This window comes from Peromyscus eremicus, chromosome 4 (genome assembly GCF_949786415.1).
Source record: "Peromyscus eremicus chromosome 4, PerEre_H2_v1, whole genome shotgun sequence".
NCBI lineage: Eukaryota > Metazoa > Chordata > Mammalia > Rodentia > Cricetidae > Peromyscus > Peromyscus eremicus.
This window is the reverse complement of record NC_081419.1, coordinates 75,023,943-75,042,516: the sequence shown is the minus strand read 5'-3', so window position 1 is coordinate 75,042,516 and position 18,574 is coordinate 75,023,943.

Genomic DNA, 18,574 nt, shown 5'->3' with positions numbered 1-18,574 from the left:
GGATCTTTACAAACATTGAGACTTTCCAATCAATGAGGACTCCACCTTAAGGGAATCTGTAGGTGCTTCACAGGAGGGACACACATTCCTTTTACCTAATAGTCCATTTGTAGTCATTTTAAAATAAAACTTTTCAGAATATATCTTAACACTTCAAAAATGTATTTGAATTTTTTCTCTGTTCAATGACCTATTGTATTAGTTCGATTTCTGTTTATAAGATAATCAGCACACTCAACAACAACATGTGGAAAGGGGGTTATTTTAGTTTATAAATTGTAGTTCGTCATGAAGGGAAGACAGGACAGTTACTCAAGATGGATATCTGGAGGCAGAAACTGAAGGAGAGTCAGTGAAGGAACACTGCTTCCTGGCTTGTTCCACATGAATGTCTTCACTTCCTTTCTCTCTTCTTTTTTTCTTTTTTCTTTTCTTTTTTTAAATAAAATCAGGGTTCACTTACCCAGGGGTGGTACCAATAACAATGAACTGTGCCTTACCACATGAATCATTAATCGAGGAATGCCTAATGGGTTTTCTCATAGGCTAAACTGATAAATTTTCTTAACTAAGATTTTTCTCTTTCCAAATGACTCTAGCTTGAGTCAAGTCAACAAAAAAATTGACCCAAATGTCTATTATCTTAATAGCACCATCATCATCATCATCATCATCATCATCATCATCAATATCCTCATCACTACCATCATTGTATATATTCTTGTCTGAAAGAAGGCTTTAAGGAAACATTCATGATACCCAAAGATGGAAGTAGTGTTTGTATGGAAGTATCAGACAAGAAATGAAACAAAAGATGCTTCACAGGATTTTAAGAAATTTCTGTCACTGTGGTATAAAGAAGGAAGCAAGTGGATGACTCAGGGGTGGAGTGGTAGTGTTCATTGAAAAAATTACTTTTCACAAAACTGCAGATTTGTGGTTTGAATATGGATGGAATCACTAAACTTATGTCTTGGTTTCTGTGTGGTGACATCTGGAGGCTGTGGAAGCTTTACTAGGTAGAAGAAGTAGGTTGCCCTTGTAGGAGCTCCTCTTTTTTCCTGGTCTACAGGAATGTGAAGAAGTAGTTTATGCTTCTAGTGCCACAGCTTTGAGCCACTCTGGCCACCTTGTTTTCCCTGTCAGGATGGGAAGTACTCAACTCGCAAGTAATATAAGTCCTTCTTCTGTCAAGTTGCTTTGCCACGTATTTCATCACATTGATCAGAAAAGCTACAGAAACAACACCTAAGAAAGCAATTACAGTGTTAACAGGGGCAACTGGTCCAAGCATCCTGATGGAAATTGGAGTAGTTCTTCAAATGGACAAAATAGGAGTGTATCTAGAGTAAAGAAGATCCCTTAGGCTGTCTCTTGATGTCACTAAAACTGCACTTAACATCAGTGGGAAACTGCAACAACACAACAGAGGAGAATGATAAATGATCAAGTTCTTTAGAAATGCAGTTGTGAGTCATCCCTCCAGGTGGGGAATGAAAAGCAGGATGAATACAGAACAGGGAGTACGAGACACTGGTAAATGCCAACTATGATCACACACGTGATCCACTACAAAAATAAGCATTCTAATTTCCTTCTATGTTATTTCCTATTTTGCTGAGTGTGTACCTGCAAATACACACATGTATTTGCATTAAGCAGAGATACTTGTTTTTCTCCTCAATATCTTATCAAGCACTACAACATTGAGATAGTATCAATTCTTAAGTATTCCTCCAGTTCTGTTTCCTACTTAATTAGTAGAGTATCAGAAAAACAGGCATTCATGAAGAGATCTTTCCACCCATTCCAGGGAAACGTTAGTTTTGCTTGTGTAGGGGATAGAGATTAAACATGATATTAGCAGGTCTAGTTAGGTGCCAAACTGACAAGTGCTAGATTGTGATAGCTTCTTTGATTGATTACTTGACTGGATTAGGTAATATGTAGGACATTTGAAATGTACAAGTGTGCCTTGAGGCATGTGAGGCAGTGAGTGGAAGGGAAATTTTACCTTGAGTTTTGATGTCACTTTTCAATGAATAGCCTAGGTTGAAGGACAAGGAGGAGGAGGAGGAAGAGGAGCAGGAGGAAGAGAAATTATTCAGGAGAAAGCAGAGTTGAAAGCAATGATAATACTTTTTCCAAATAAAGGGCATCATCCCAGATGCTGCCAGTCTCTCCTGATAACAGATTTCAACTTTTCCAGCCTTCCAGTGTGGACTAATGACTCTCTTAGGAACCTCCAGGTTTTTGGAGCTAGAATGGTGCTGCTCAGAAGTCCAACTTTTTTAACCAGAAAACTACTCTCTTAATCTCCACCATCCGTGTGACCACTTTTGTAAAAGAAGGGCATTGACATTATTGAGAAAACTATGTATTTACAGGTACTATCATAACAAAAACTATAATATAGAGGATATTTATACATGCAACAAAATAGGAAATTTGTTTCTTAAAATGTATAATAATCATAGTTTTTTTTCATTTTGAGGCAATGATTGAGCAAATTAGCAAGAAGTCTCAACAAATACATTTTTCTTTTTTTTTTAATTTTTATTTTGCAATACAATTCAGTTCTACATATCAGCCACAGATTCCCTTGTTCTTCCCCCTCCTGCCCCCCTCACCTTCCCCCAAGTCCGCCCCCCATTCCCATCTCCTCCAGGGCAAAGCCTTCCCCGCAGACTGAGATCAACCTGGTAGACTCAGTCCAGGTAGGTCCAGTCCCCTCCTCCCAGGCCAAGCCAATCGACCCTGCATAGGCCCCAGGTTTCAAACAGCCGACTCATGCAATGAGCACAGGACCCGGTCCCACTGCCTGGATGCCTCCCAAACAGATCAGGCCAATCAACTGTCTCACCCACTCAGAGGGCCTGATCCAGTTGGTGACCCCTCAGCCATTGGTCCATATTTCATGTGTTTCCGTTCGTTTGGCTATTTGTCTCTGTGCTTTATCCAACCTTGGTCTCAACAATTCTCGCTCATATAAACCCTCCTCATTCTCGCTAATTGGACTCCCAGAGATCCACCCGGAGCCTAGTCATGGATCTCTGCATCCAGATCCCTCAGTAGTTGGATGAGGTTTCTAGCACGACAATTAGTGTGTTTGGCCATCCCATCACCAGAGTAGGTCAGTTCGGGCTGTCTCTCGACCATTGCCAGCAGTCTGTTGTGGGGGTATCTTTGTGGATTTCTGTGGGCCTCTCTAGCACTTGGCTTCTTCCTATTCTCATGTGGTCTTCATTTACCATGGTCTCCTATTCTTTGTTCTCCCTCTCTGTTGTTGATCCAGCTGGGATCTCCTGCTCCCCCAAGCTCTCTTTCCCTCGACCCTCGCCCTTCACTACCCCCACTCATGTCCAGGCTGTTCATGTAGATCTCATTCCATTTCTCTGTCATTGGGCGATCCCCGTGTCTTTCTTGGGGTCCTATCCTGCTATGAGTGAGTACATATCATGTTTGTCTTTCTGAGTCTGGGTTACCTCACTCAGGATGATTTTTTCTAGATCCATCCATTTGTCTGCAAACCTCATGATGTCATTGTTTTTCTCTGCTGAGTAGTATTCCATTGTGTATATGTACCACATTTTGTTTATCCATTCTTCAGTTGAAGGGCATCTAGGTTGTTTCCATGTTCTGGCTATTACAAACAATGCTGATATGAACATAGCTGAACAAGTGCTCTTGTGGTGTGGTTGAGCATTCCTTGGGTATATGCCCAAGAGTGGTATAGCTGGATCTTGGGGGAGATGGATTCCCAATTTTCTAAGAAAGCGCCATATTGATTTCCAAAGTGGCTGTACAAGCTTGCATTCCTACAAGCAGTGGAGGAGAGTTCCCCTAGCTCCACATCCTCTCCAGCACAAGGTGTCTTCAGTGTTTTTGATCTTAGCCATTCTGACAGGCGTAAAGTGGTATCTCAGAGTTGTTTTGAAAATACATTTTTCTTAATTCAAAGATAGTATGAAAAAATATACTAACTTTACACTGCATTCCCTGTTTTAGTACCGAGAGACTCTGTATTGAGAGTGCTGTGATACTAACAGGAAGTCCATGTTTCCTGTTGTATCATAAACAATAAAGTATTTTATTTCTAGGCCAGAATAATGTGACTTCCATTAACACATCTGAAGCTATGGTAGGATAAAATGTTAACTTATAAACATATAAATATCATGCTTTGCATTTATTTCTTTATGTATGGTTTTCTGCTTTTAGAATTAGTATTTTCTTTAGTTTAGGGAATGTGAAAGTAGAAGAGATAATTAAAATGAAAAGCAAATTTAAGAAAATACAAATAAAACCTTATCTCTATAGTAAAAGAAAGATAACGTCTTAATTTTGAAGGTAAACGTCATTATTCTTCAAAATATATGAATGCATATATATATATATGTCTGTAATTATTGTCATAACACAAATTGCTTTTGGAATATTGTAGTTGTCTCTTAAATTTCATGATTATTTCTTTTATTTTTTTATACATGATTCAGAATATCTGCTTAATGTCCTTCTCTCTTACAACTAACCCATTATTCATATAATCATTCTTCAATTAGGGAATACTTGTATAATTTAGAGCATTTAGCTGTTAAAAAGGAATTCTGGAATGGATATGCCTTTCATTCTCTTTGTGAGCTTGTCTTATTTACATTTGAAAAAACATAGGTAAAATAGCTAGTTGCAACAATTTTTCACTTATTATTTCCCCATGAATGATTTGCTTCTTCAGACTGATCCAAGAGTTTTACACAGCAAGCTTCTTTATTAAGGAAAGGAATTCTCTGCTCCCTCAATTAAAGAAATTCAGCTCCCAAATGGAGTTGTCTTTGTGATTTTTTTCTTCTTCATGGAGACATGTTGGTGTCTTTTACAGATTTTGCAAATTGTCTTCCTACTCTTCAGGTAGGGAGTAGCATGTCGTGTTGCATTCTTTTTTTTCCTTAATTTCTCTAGACTATTTAAAAGATTTCAGTTCATTCATTTGAAATAAAAATAGATGTTTATCAGCTAATACATTAACTTTAAGGAATTGACAAAATCTTCTAAATCCTGAGTCCTTCTGAAGATATTAAAAATGCTTTCACTTATTAGTTGCTTGTGGGAACTTGACTCCTGACCTCCATCTGAGTAAGTCACGTGTCATCTTGGAATTAATGTCATTAGGAATATGCTTCACAAAATCAAGTATTTTCCTATCATTTTCATAACTGTGATATCTTGTGACAATTTAGGTACATGCCACAGAGTTAAGATTTAGGTAAAAAAACACAGGACCTAATATTATAGTTGTAGCAAATTTGAGATATTGATCACTTCATCACTTCCCAGCTCCTGAATAAAGGCTGGATAATTGTCATCATTTGGGGGCAAATCCAATTGGTTCATTGACATATTCTTGAAAATCTGATATTACATGTCCCTCTCTAAAACATGGCACACAAACTTAACACATGGTCAATGTCTCACATCTGTAAAATCATATTTTCAATGTTTGTGAATGAAGTGGATGATTGAAAATCTATAAAATAAAAGAAAAAAATCATCTTGTTTGTTGCTAAAATCAATGGGTAAAAGCAACTCTTCCTACTGTCCTCTTCCCCATCTCCCTCCAATGTATGCCTTCCACTGTAATTGGTTACACCTTTAGCTAATTAGTATTGTTCACATACTCAGAAGTGTGGAGGTTTCTATCAAGTTATGGGGAACCTACTGGCATCCATGCCCCAAAAGGAGAGTAATTGCTACTCTCTCAGCAACCATCCAGTGTCAAGATTTCCTCTCCAAAGAGGAACTTGGAATTTTGACTGACTTTGTATCATACAAGACTCATAGAAGTAATCACATTGCTTTTTGGCTTATGAGCATCAGTCACTGGCATCTGCAGAAGACATCATTTCATTACTGTCCTTCCCTTACTTACCATCCCTGTACTTTTGGAAGATGTTTCCAGAATTTTGGATGGGAAAGGCTAATCCATTTTAGAATGCATGAAGAGCACTTTTAACTTAAAAGATACTTTGACTAGTTATGGGTTTCTACATTAACCATAACCCACTGGTCAAAGTTAAGAGTAATTCAAATCTACGGGTGTGCACATAAATATTTAGATGGCAGTTCAGCATAATGACTGTTTAACATAACAAGAGAAGGTTCCCCTCTCTATGGCCTATAATCCTCCCAGGCTTGAGATTTTGATCAACTTTACAATTCCAGGCATAAAATATCTTCTGTGGAGCAGGCCTCATATCTAACCAGAAATCTGTTGGTTACACATCTAATCTCATGTCAGGATTGCACCATTTGGTACATCTTACTCAGGAAGTTATAGTCTTATAATATTTAGAATCCAGTGCAAAGCTGGGTGAGACTACTGAAGCCCTGCTGTGGATATCATTCTGTATAAATAAAACACTGATTGGCCAGTGACCAGGCAGGAAGTATAGGTGGGACAAGGAGAGAGGAGAATTCTGGGAAGTGGAAGACTGAGTGGGAGAAACACTGCCAGCTGCCGCCATGACAAGCAGCATGTGAAGATACCAGTAAGCCACGAGCCACGTGGCAAGATATAGATTTATAGAAATAGATTAATTCAAGACGTAAGAACAGTTAGCAAGAAGCCTGTCACGGCCATACAGTTTGTAAGCAATATAAGTCTCTGTGTTTACTTGGTTGGATCTGAGCAGCTGTGGGACTGGCGGGTGTCAGAGATTTCCCTGACTGTGGGCCAGGAAGGAAAACTCTAGCTACAAAGCCCCTTCCTTCCTAGTGGATTACTATATAAGAAAGTTAGTATGGAATGACTTTCCTGATTAATTGTGGTTAATTTCTGTGTATTGTGTCAGAAAAAGCGGTGTCTTCAGCAATAGGGTCTTGCCATCTAGTTATAGTGAGCAACAAGGAGTAGCAGAAATACTTTGATGTCTTGGGTGTCTTCCTGGCCTCCCTGATCAATATCTAAGTGCAAATATTAGCTCTGCTGGTTAAGAACTTTATGTGGGAATTTTGATGTAATAACTATTTACAGATATCTTCTCAGGTCATTATTTGGAATAAGCTAAGTCTAGCCTGTGTCTGAATGACACTAGGAGGAAGATTTTTCAGTATTATTCATAATAGAGTTTATTTTACTTGTGATTATCAAAAATCATTACTTTAATTGGTTTTATATAGGTGGCTAGTTTTCTAGTCCAACTATGTACATCAACTCTTCTCCCCAAGGATACTTATTGCCTTTTGGAGATTTGATAACAAAAGGGGGAGCAGGGATATCTCCTCTCCTTGCACAAATCACATTTAGAGGTCAGAGGAACTCCCAAGACTGAGTTCTTTCTTTGAACCATGTGGACTCCCATGCTCAATTTGAGGTTTCCAAGACTGACAATTTCCTATACCAACTCAGCCATCTCTCAAGCCCAGAATTTATATTAGTCTTTGATTTTCTGTTTAAATTTAAATCTACTTAGGACCTCAACTACAGACTGTTTATTTATTTTTTTATTCATTAATTCTTACAATATAAAGCATTTCCAGTGGAGGAGAGTCAGAAAGTCAAAAATCGTGGTCACATGTGTCTGATGATATGTGAGCAGCCCTTCACATATGAATGTGTGATCATTAGGATGTTGCATAAAATACTGGAAATTAAGAAACCAGGATCATTTTTCTTCTTCCTAAAGATAATATTTTACTATGTCACATGAATTCACAAACTGGACCAACTCAGTTTTTATTTTTTCTTAACCCTTTTCCCTGTGTTTCTTTACTAATTACCAACTGATATGATTATTATGTTATTTTACAATGATTATTTAATTACTAATTGAAACTAGTATTGAACATATTGAACATTGTCAAGATAAATTATTGTTATCTGCCTTAGAATCTGTGGACTCACTAAGAATTTTTCTGTGTAATGTAATTTATTACCAACAGCCTATATACATAAAAGTGAATAGCTACTATAATTTTTATAGCTTAGAAATCTTTAATTCTCCAATCTTTATTTTGAAACTTATAGGACTTGGTGTTTTGGTATTTGAACAAATGAAATATTTGTTATATTAAGGTTCCTTTCCTCAATGCTAAGCAGAAACATAAGCATAAGGAAACTTGTTAATTTTTTTAAGGCATAAGAAAATCTGAAGTAGAAGTTGTACATGGTGTTGAATCATACCCCAAGAGTGCCCTTTAAACTATTTATTCCTCTAATTAAATAGCAAGAAGACTTCCACTTCTTTATCCAATTCCTGCATTTAGTGTTTTTTTTTTTTTTCGACAATATCCATGTGCTTTATCACCACCAGTTTCTTATCCATTAGAGTCATTCAAAGGCTAGATCTTTTTATATCAAGCACATATTACAAAACTCTAGACATCTGGAGTGACAGTTGGTGAAAAGGTTACAGATTTTGAATTGACCTTGCTGCTCAATCTGACAGAAAGAAACTAGTCTACATAAAATAAATTCTTAGTGACATTGAAAGTAATTATTTTAAAACACCTAAATAGTCATATCTAATTTTAATTGAAAGACAGCACAATTCTAAAATAGATGAGTTCCTTCTATATTACAATTTGTAGAATTTGATTGTGATATTCTGACTTCCTTTTAATACCTAGACATCTATTTTCACCTTCTGTTTATGTTATCATTTTCATACAACATGGTCTATTTTCTGAAAAACATACACATTCATAAATAAATAAAAATAGTAAATCAAAAACTGCATCAAACTGGGACTTGAGTTCAACATATTTTACAAACACTCAAAAGCTTTATCACATTAGGTTGTGGAAGACAGTTCTGACATACAATTGGAATGAGGGTGTACCTATATAATTCTTCTTTCTTTTATATAAAACTTTCAAGGCCAATTTTAAGCTGCAAGGTAGTTTGAAATATGATGTAGGGCAGATAGAGAATGGCTTCTTTTTATATGGAAGAACTTTCTTGTCTGAAAGTTGTACAGACTTTGGAAAGTCAAGGTCAAAGCTAATATAGTTAAAATTAGGGAATTCAGCTTTCATTAAGTCTTAACTTTTCATGAGTATTATCATTTTACAAGGGGGACCAATAACTACTGACAATTATGCAGGCAAAACGTTTGTGTTTATGAGTCACTTACTTATCAAAAGACACTAACCATTTGTTTTATGAGGTAAACATGGCTATCAAGCTCACATTAATAAGGAATACGCTTATAAGTATATCTTCCTTTTTCAGCAGTCATATAAACAATGCTTAATTTCTCTCAACCCATGGGTCTGATTAGTCAGCATTCTCTTCATTATCTCCCTTTACTATTTTTTCAAATGGTTTATTTAGCCTAGCTCTTTAACAGCATTTGCAGAACGCTGAGGAAGAAAGTATATCCAGCAGTCATTTGCTTACTTTTCTGCAGTCACAACACTATACAAAATTTCAGATGTTCATTGCAAAAATTGATAATTATTCTGGCAAGAGTACAAAATGAATTTGTTTAAAGTTGCCATTTACAGCAAGATTCTCACTCTCATATGGAGAGTAGATTTTTCATGTTCTTCAACCCTGTCCTTGTCTTCATGCATGCTATTCTTAACTAAATTTTAGAATGATAGAAGTAAAATAATTCATGATATTACATTAGCAAAATGATAAAATTCATTGGATTAAAAAGTCTAAACTGATTGTTTACACCTTGATCTTGTTTCAGGCAGTCAGTTGAAACTAAGAAAACATTTAAACATTCTTCCTGTATTTTTTCTTGATTTTGTAAAGGTTCAGCTGAAATTTTTATATTTTCTTTGGAAAGAAGTAGGAAACCATTCAAGGCCTGTAACTATCTACTAGACCACATATTATATTGTTAAGCACATTGTATTTATTTAGTTATCTGTTTGTGAAGGCAAAGTGAAAGACTGCAGAAGAATGTAAGTGTTTTGCAAACGATGTATGAAATATCTATTTTAAAATTCGTACATCAGTAATGTTTCTTTATATAAATATATGGATTAACTTTCAATTATTTGTATATGCCTAGGACAAAGAGCCTTCTAATTAACAATTTCTTACTGAAACCTTTCAAAAGTTAGAGATTAAAATTTAAGAAATATATTTTCATATATCATTGGTCATTTAATTTTAAAAATAAACATTATAAATGTCGTGTGCTGCACAGCCAGTGACTGGGATAGTAGTGAAGGGTTGAGTGGGCAGTGGTTGAGTTCACCCTTTATATCAGATGCAAGCAAATTGGGAACAGAGGTGCATTGTCACCATTTCTTTAGTAAGGTAAAGAGGGCTAGACTGTGTAAGCATAGAGGAACTGTTCGTTTGACATCTGCCCCAGGTGCAGTTTATGAGAACATGCACTGAAGGTTAAGATTTGGTACCTTACACCTTACAGAAACACGTGATGCTGGGAGGGCAGCATGGGGATTCTAGGAGGAACTGAAGTCAGGGAGTGGGCAGGGGAAGGTGACTGAAATATGTGGTATGTATATATGACAGCCTCATCATATATAAGAATGAAACCATCATATATATAAAGAAACGGTCAAATTTCATAATATATTCCCAATAGTAGATTATTTGTTTTTTCTCCCTCTTTTGTTGAAAATAGATTTTCTTCATACTACATATCCTGTTTATGTTTTCCTCTCTCAGCTCTGCCAAGATCCTTTTAACATCCCCTCCTAACTGAATCCACACGCTGTCTTTACTAGAAAATAAGTGTATTTTAACAGCATCAAGCTATTTTCTTATTTTGTGGTCTATAATATATACTACTCCACAACTAAATGTGTACAATAAAAAATGTGTTTGATATTTGTACTTGTTAATCAAATACATCCTTGAAAATTGTTACTTAATAATGAAGTTTAACTATAGATTTGATTCAATTGTAATACTAAACTTTCAGCCTTTTCTTAGTTATTCCTGAAATAGCTTCTTTTTTTCTGGATATTTAAGGTTTGGTATGATGTGTGTAGTTTCTGTGTAGAGAATTCCAGGCTGAGTGTCAGTGAAAATCGCATGTCATAAAAGACCACTCTATGCTTCTATGCTTTAAGGGGCTCCCATGATATTTGGGGTAAAAATGCACTTGCTTTTACATATATTAAGACATCCATTGTCTTCATGACTTCATCTCTGCTTGGCTTGCTACCCTACAGTCACCTGTTTTCTTCATTCAGCTGGAAAATTCCAGATGTGGTGCTGTCTGTAGCACTGCTTGGAAAGTTATCTGATTTATCCACAGTACTCAGCTTCTCATCTCCCAATCCTTTCTGAAACATCTCTCTCTCTGATTACCTATTAACAGCAGAAGCCTGAAATCATATACACATAAACCACAGCAAACCGACTCATCAGGTTGTTTATGTATACACACACACACACACACACACACACATAAAAAAAAAGGCTATCAATTTAAGAAGAAAATAGCATGGAAAGGCTTGGGAAAATGACAGTGAAGGAGGAGTGGTATAATTAGATTTTAATTTAGAACATTTTATAAAAAACAATACCAACAACAAAACAGCAGTGTTAGGGCCAGTAAGCTGTCTCTGTGGGGTAAAATTGCTTGAAATAAGAACACCCCCCAAATGATGCTTGTCCATTTCACCTGAAATATTTCATTGCTTTTAGCACTCCTGAGCAAACCACACATTTTAACAACTAAGCCTTATTATTCTCCTCCAAGTAATGTATAAGTTTTGCAGGAGAAATTATTTTTCTTTTAAGTTTACTGCTGAATTTTCTCCTTAATATGAAGGCTGGTAATACAGCAATCTCTTCATAATAATGAATGTTCATTTAAACCAACAATGGCAGCAATGGTTATCAACATAATTATGGTTACAGGAGCAATTAGTTTTGACCAAGTGACTATAAACATGACCAATTCTAACAAAAATTTAAGGGACCAATGAAATAAATTAATAATAATAATAATAATAATAATAATAATAATAAATTTAATTGATTTTTCCAACCATTTGTTCAGATATAGAGGAACACAACATTATTTTTCTCTTAGGAAGAACAGGCAGGAAGACAGCACAATGGTTCTACCTTCCTCAGATGCAGTATCTCTCACATCAAACTCTTTTGATAGTAAAATCAATTAAATTTCTCCTTGGCTTTCCATCTTCAGGAGTCTCTAGGTCCACTGAAGTCGTGTAGATTGATACTTACAGCAACTAGCTGCTTAGCATAGTTGGAGATGATCCTACAACTGTGCATGTTCCCATTTCTTGTGGTCTCTCGACCACTTTCCTCATTGGTCCTTTTCCCAGTCTGCCACGCTACTTCATCTTTTATTGCTGCCTCATATTGTGATTTTAAAAGCCTCATATCTTACTCCTTAGAACTTGTTGATTTTTATTTATTCCTAGACGATGGTCTCCCTCAATGTTCCACCTCTGGAATAGTGTGACCTTATTTTAACATATGTCTTAGGCACTGTTCTATTTATCATGGCCAAGTCAACTCTTAGAAAAGAAAACATTTTGTTGGAGCTTGATTAGAGTTTTAGAGGGCTAGTCGATGTTCATCATGATGGGAAGCAGACAGGCATAGCGCTGGAGTAGTAGCTAAGAACTTTTTATCTGCCAGCTATTCATAGGCAACCTGCAGAGAAGAGAAGCTGAGCCTGATATGAGCTTTGAAACCTCATAGCCCTACCCCAGTGACACACTTCGTTCAATAAGACCACACCTTCTCCAACAAGCAGTATGTCCTAATCTATCCAAATAACTCCAGTAACTGAGGAACATTTAAAAAAATATGAGTTTTGGGAGGGCAAATCTCACTCAAACATGGTATCACAGCCTGTGTTGACTACCTAAGGGAGGCCTTACCCTCTGTGAGGAAGGGATAGGGGTGGAGGGGAGAGTGGGAAAAGAGGAGGGAGGGGGAACTGATGTTGGTATGTAAAAGGAAAGAAAAATATTATTTAATAAAAAATCATATAAAAATGTATCACCTTTTCCATATGTATTCAGATAATATCAAGCTACAGGCAGCATAAGTAGTGTGGTTATAGTATATATGTAAAAATGGTCATCGGAAAGAATTCATAGCAATCATTTTAATGTGTTAGGAATTAAATGAGTTATGATTTAGCTTATAAATAAAATAATTTTAGTTACACATTTAACAAAACTACTTGAAATTTGAAAAATAAAAATCAGAAGATTACTAATGACAATTTAAACTTACAAAAAATTACCATATTAACTTTTTCCTGTAATCACAATGGGCTTTGTAATTAACATTTGATCTTTTATGTAACTTTTAAAATTCTGTTAGACATTTGGGATTTGACTATTGTCAAAAGATTGAAGTATATCAATCTTCACCTTTTTATGAATAGGAAAGTTCTGTTCTTTTGGTTTCTTTTTAAATAGGGAGTATGTACAAATGTCATATGTCAAGTGACTTCATGATGGTAATCTAATGATTGCTTCCTGTTTCTCTTTCACATGTTTTTAATCTTCACATTTCTTGTGATTATCCTTATCAGCTAGAGCTCTCCTCCATCACTGTCACAGAGTAACCTTATGATGTGCTTTTTATGGATTCACATCCAGCCATCTGTTTGGTTTATATAGTCTGACTGTTCTTGCTTTGTATGTCCAGGCATTAAACAGTTTGCATTGAGTTGGGAGCATTAGTTTAATCTGTGAGAGACACAGCAATTTGTGAAAAAATTCCAGCTGGCATGATGCAAATATCAGATGAATTTCCATCTATGTGGGGGTATGATACTTTTTGTATTATACTCATTGATGTTTTCCCTTATAGTTTATTGCTTTATTACCATTGTCCTTTGTTCTCACTCTTTTGGATAAGGCCATAATGTGGAAAAACTTTTTATCTAGTGAAATCATCAGCTTTTCCCCTCCGAATAGAAACTCATTATTTTGATAGACTGACAAAAATGTGGAAGGCAATTATCTGGCTTAATTTCTGCCTTCTGACAGTCTTCAGGGAAGTTCATGATAAACACAATAATTCAATTGGTTTGTAGCTGTAAGTATCCTTGTTAAGCATTTTCTTCCAATGACAACTTTTCCCTTCCTTTTCAAGTTCTTTTTTTCATTTGTTTTCCATACCAACCACAATTTTCCTTGCCTCCTCTCTTCCAATTCCCTCCCTCCACCTCCCTCCTACCCCCCCCTTCCCCAACAATCCTCTTCTGTCTCCATTCAGTTAACAAAGCATGGCACATCAAGATGAGACAGGACCAAGCTCCTTCCCCTGCATCAAGTTTATGTTCCCAAAAGACAGCTCAAGCACCAGGAACAGACCTTGATACTACTACTAGGAGTCCCAAAAACAGATCAAGCTACACAATTGTCACACACATGTAGAGGGCCTAGGTTGGTCCCATGCAGACTTCCTAGCTGTAGGTCAGGAGTCAGTGAGCTCCTGTGAGCTCAGGTCAGCTGTCTGTGGGTTCTCCTGTCATGACCTTGAATCCCCTGGCTCATAAAATCCTTCCTCTCTCTCTTCAACAGGACTTCCAGAGCTTGGTCCAATGCTTGCTGTGGATCTCTGCATCTGCTTCCATCACTCATCTAATGAATGCTCTGTTATGACAATTAGAATAGTCACTAATCTGATTACAGGAGAAGGTCAGTTTTTGCACCCTCTCCACTATTGCTAGGAGTCTTAGCTGGGGTCACCCTTGTGAATTCCTGGGAGTCTCCCTAGCACCAGTTTCTCCCTAATCCCTAAATGGTTCCCCCATCAAAATATTTCTTTTATTACTCTTCCTGTCCGACCAGCCACCAACCTTCCCAATACAATTCCTCTTGTTCCCATACCACCATCCACACTTCAACTCCTACACTTACCCACCAAGTTTGCCCAGGAGATCTCTTCTATTTTGACTTCCCAGGGAAATTCATGCATCTCTCTTTGGGACCTCCTTGTTACCTAGCTTCACTGGGGCTGTAGATGGTAGCCTGTTTATCCTTAACTTTACAGCTATTATCCACTTATGAGTGAGTACATACCATGTTTGTCTTTCTGGGTATGGGCTACCTCACATAAGATGATTTTTTCTAGTTCCATCCATTTGCCTGCAAATTTCATGATGTCATTGTTTTTAGTTCTGAATAGTACTCCAATGTTAAACCACATTTTCTTAATTCATTCTTCAGTTGAGAGGCATCTACATTGTTTCTGGGTTCTGGTTATAATGAATAAGACTGCTATAAACATAATTGAGCAAGTGTCCTCGTGGAATGATTGAGTATCCTTTGGGTACTAATCCCAAGATTAGTGGAGCCGAGTCTTGAGGTAGATTGATTCCCAATTTTCTGAGAAACTACCACATTGGTTTCCAAAGTGGATCTACAAGTTTGCACTCCCACCAGCAGTGGAGGAGTGTTCCCCTTACTCTATATACTCTCAAAAACAGGCTGTCATTAGCATTTTTTATCTTAGTCATTCTGACAGGTGTAAGACAGAATCTCAGAATCATTTTGATCTACATTTAGCTAAGGATGTTGAACAATTGCTTAAGTGTATTTTGGCCATTTGAGATTCTTCTGTTGAGAATTCTCTGTTTAAATATCAATATGTTGAAATTAATTCAATAACTGTGTGATACAAAAACACTGAAATTCGTCATTCTAAAGTAGGGTCTCTCAATCCTGAATAGACATTTTGGAGCTGTTTTTATAATAACCAGATTATCATTATCTGCTTGGTAGGATGTTCAGAAGCATCTTGATTATGGAACCATTGGATAGCAATTGTACTAACAGCTCATTGTAACTAATTAAGTAAAAATTCCTGATAGATTTGAACTGTCCATGAGCAAGGGGTGGCAAGATTCTTATCTGGGAACTACTTAGTCACAGTTCTGTGATCCGGTTTTAATGATAGTCAAGGATAAAATTAAATAAGATGTTTAGAAAGCATTAAAGAGAAGCCAGCATTTAAATTGGTAGAGGTGGGTGCAATTATGTGAAAATAGCTACCTTCCATAGAGATTATTACAGTAAATTTGTGTCAATTACATGAGACTTAAGAGTATGTTTGCAGATACATCCTAATCCCTTACAGAAAAGAAATGTGCTGAGGACTTTTAGAAACTTACTTTGTAAGTATCAATGCAACTAATTATGTCAGAAAATACAGAATTCCATCAATCTTTAAAGTATGCATTTTGGAAGACTATAATTTTCATAATCATTTCAGGTGAAATTTTATGGAGTTTGTTAATCTTCAATAAGAAGAGTCTGGATCTTTTAAAGAGGAAAGTCACTTTCACTATCCAAAGTAAAATGGCATGACCCTTACATGAATGCATTTAATTCTGAAAATGTAATTATGAGAACTTAATGAGAAGAAAGTCAGATTAATTGCTTAACTGTTTCTATTTCCTTCCCTGGTGTCCTTGAGCAACCTGATTTTGATATTGATGACATTCAATAGGAGACTAATTACCCTTATTTTAAATGGCTATCTTTTGGAAAAGCAGGAGTGTTACTCTTTAAATTGCCTTTCAGTTTGAAATAAACTTTGCACTTATGAGAATAAGTGGATTTAGCATGATCCACACTTATTTCTTACATTGCAACTTTAAACCCTGATAATAGAGGCCACTATCATTCTTTGATAGAAGAAACACAGTAGCTAATATTGAGAAACTATGCTTTAGATTTTCAATGGCACCCCCTAAGAGAAAACCTGTCTAATAATTTGATTCTTATAATATGGCTCCCTAATTTGCTTTTGATTTGTAAATTATAGTAATAAATACTTTTAAGATTTATACAATGAATTTTTAAGTGCTCTGCATTTTAGTCCTCATATTTTAAATAATCATTTTAATATTAGTCCTCTAATTTTAGGTGCCCATAATCACCATTCATAATGACTGCTTCATACACTAAGAGCCCAGTAAAACTTTCCAATGTGACTATTCATTATTTAATTGCAACATGGAAGAAATAGAACACAGCTAAGGTATGGTCACTCTTTCTATCTTCTGCCAGGAGCACTGTTTTTCTAATTTATGTCTACATTAGGGTTGTTTCCACTTGTCTCTTAACTCCAAGCCTCAAGTTTGGCTCCTTTGCTTATTTCTCCTAGAATTTCCTTCTACGTTCCTGGCTTTTTTGTCCACAGAGTCTACTCTAGAATGTTAACCTATTAATAACACTTTTATTTTAAAAATTTGCTGTTTCTCTGGAGTGTTGAATTCGTGGAAAAACATTATTTCCATTTGATTTTAAATTTAAACATCTTGGCATAATAACCACATCAGATTTTTAAAATGTATTTATTAGTGATTACTAGAGTGCAGACCTGCAATACCAGTGTTTGAAAGCTGAGGTGTCAAGACCTCATATTCCTGGACAGTATGTGATATAAGATAAGACCTATTATTTAATATCTATTTCTAATTTGAATTTTGAAGTAGAATTAGTTATTTTAGGGAGTTATGTTAGACTTACTTGGAGTACATTTTCTATATTACCATTAATATTAAAGAAATTAATTCCTGTGTATCATGTGACAATAAATGCTTTTCCCATTTATGATGGTTAATATAATTGTCAATTTGACACAACCAAGAATCTCCTTTAAAAAAGAGTCAAAGTTAGGAATTTTTGCTATAAGTTTGCCCTGTGGATATATCTGTTGGAGATTATATTGTTTGGTTTAATTTGCACATGAAAGCCCAGCCTGAAAATGAGAAGCACCATCCCCAGATTTTGGATCAGACTGTACAGGACAGGAGAGATTTAAGAGAATACTAAACAGACATGATTCATCCTCTCTTTGATCTTGACTATGAACGTGATGTTTCAGGCTCCTGCCACTATAACTCCCCTGCAATGATGGCATGCAACTTGGAATAGTCATCAAAAACCAACCCTTTCTCCAGTGTGTATCTTTCTGTCAGAATATTTTATCACAGTAATAGAAGTGTAACAAAGACACTGCCTTTAAACATAATTTGGATTTTTAAAACAAAATTTCCATAGAAAATGTATTCTAAGTTTTTTCTCTATCATTTGGAAAATAAATATATTAAAGAAGTGATAGATGGAGCATAAAGAGTGAGAGAAGGAAGAGATGTAGAGAAAGAGTAAGAAGTAGAGAGGGAAGGAAAGAAAATATAGAAACTTGGGTATAAACCCATCTCAGTTAGAAATCTCTTCATTTTGAAACATAAAACCATGTACACTTTGAATATATATATATATATATATATATATATATATATATATATATATATTATTGAACAAGAGTGTCACTAGGCATTTTAACTGCAAATACATACTGGCACTCTGAGTAATTTTCACTGAAGGATAAGACAAGGCAGAAGGTTTAAGAAGGTGGTAGATAAAGAAGAGAGAGGAAGCTTCCTGCATTTGTGTTGTGGGTTGTTGGTATGTGGGGTTGGTGGAGAACAACCAGATTTCACTCACACTATCTGGCAAGCAGTAATTAGGAAACGCTCATCGTTCATCCCTCATTTGTACAAAGCTTTCATTAGTACATTGGCCGATAGCTCACTTCCATGTGTGTTCTCCCTAACTGAAATTTAATTGC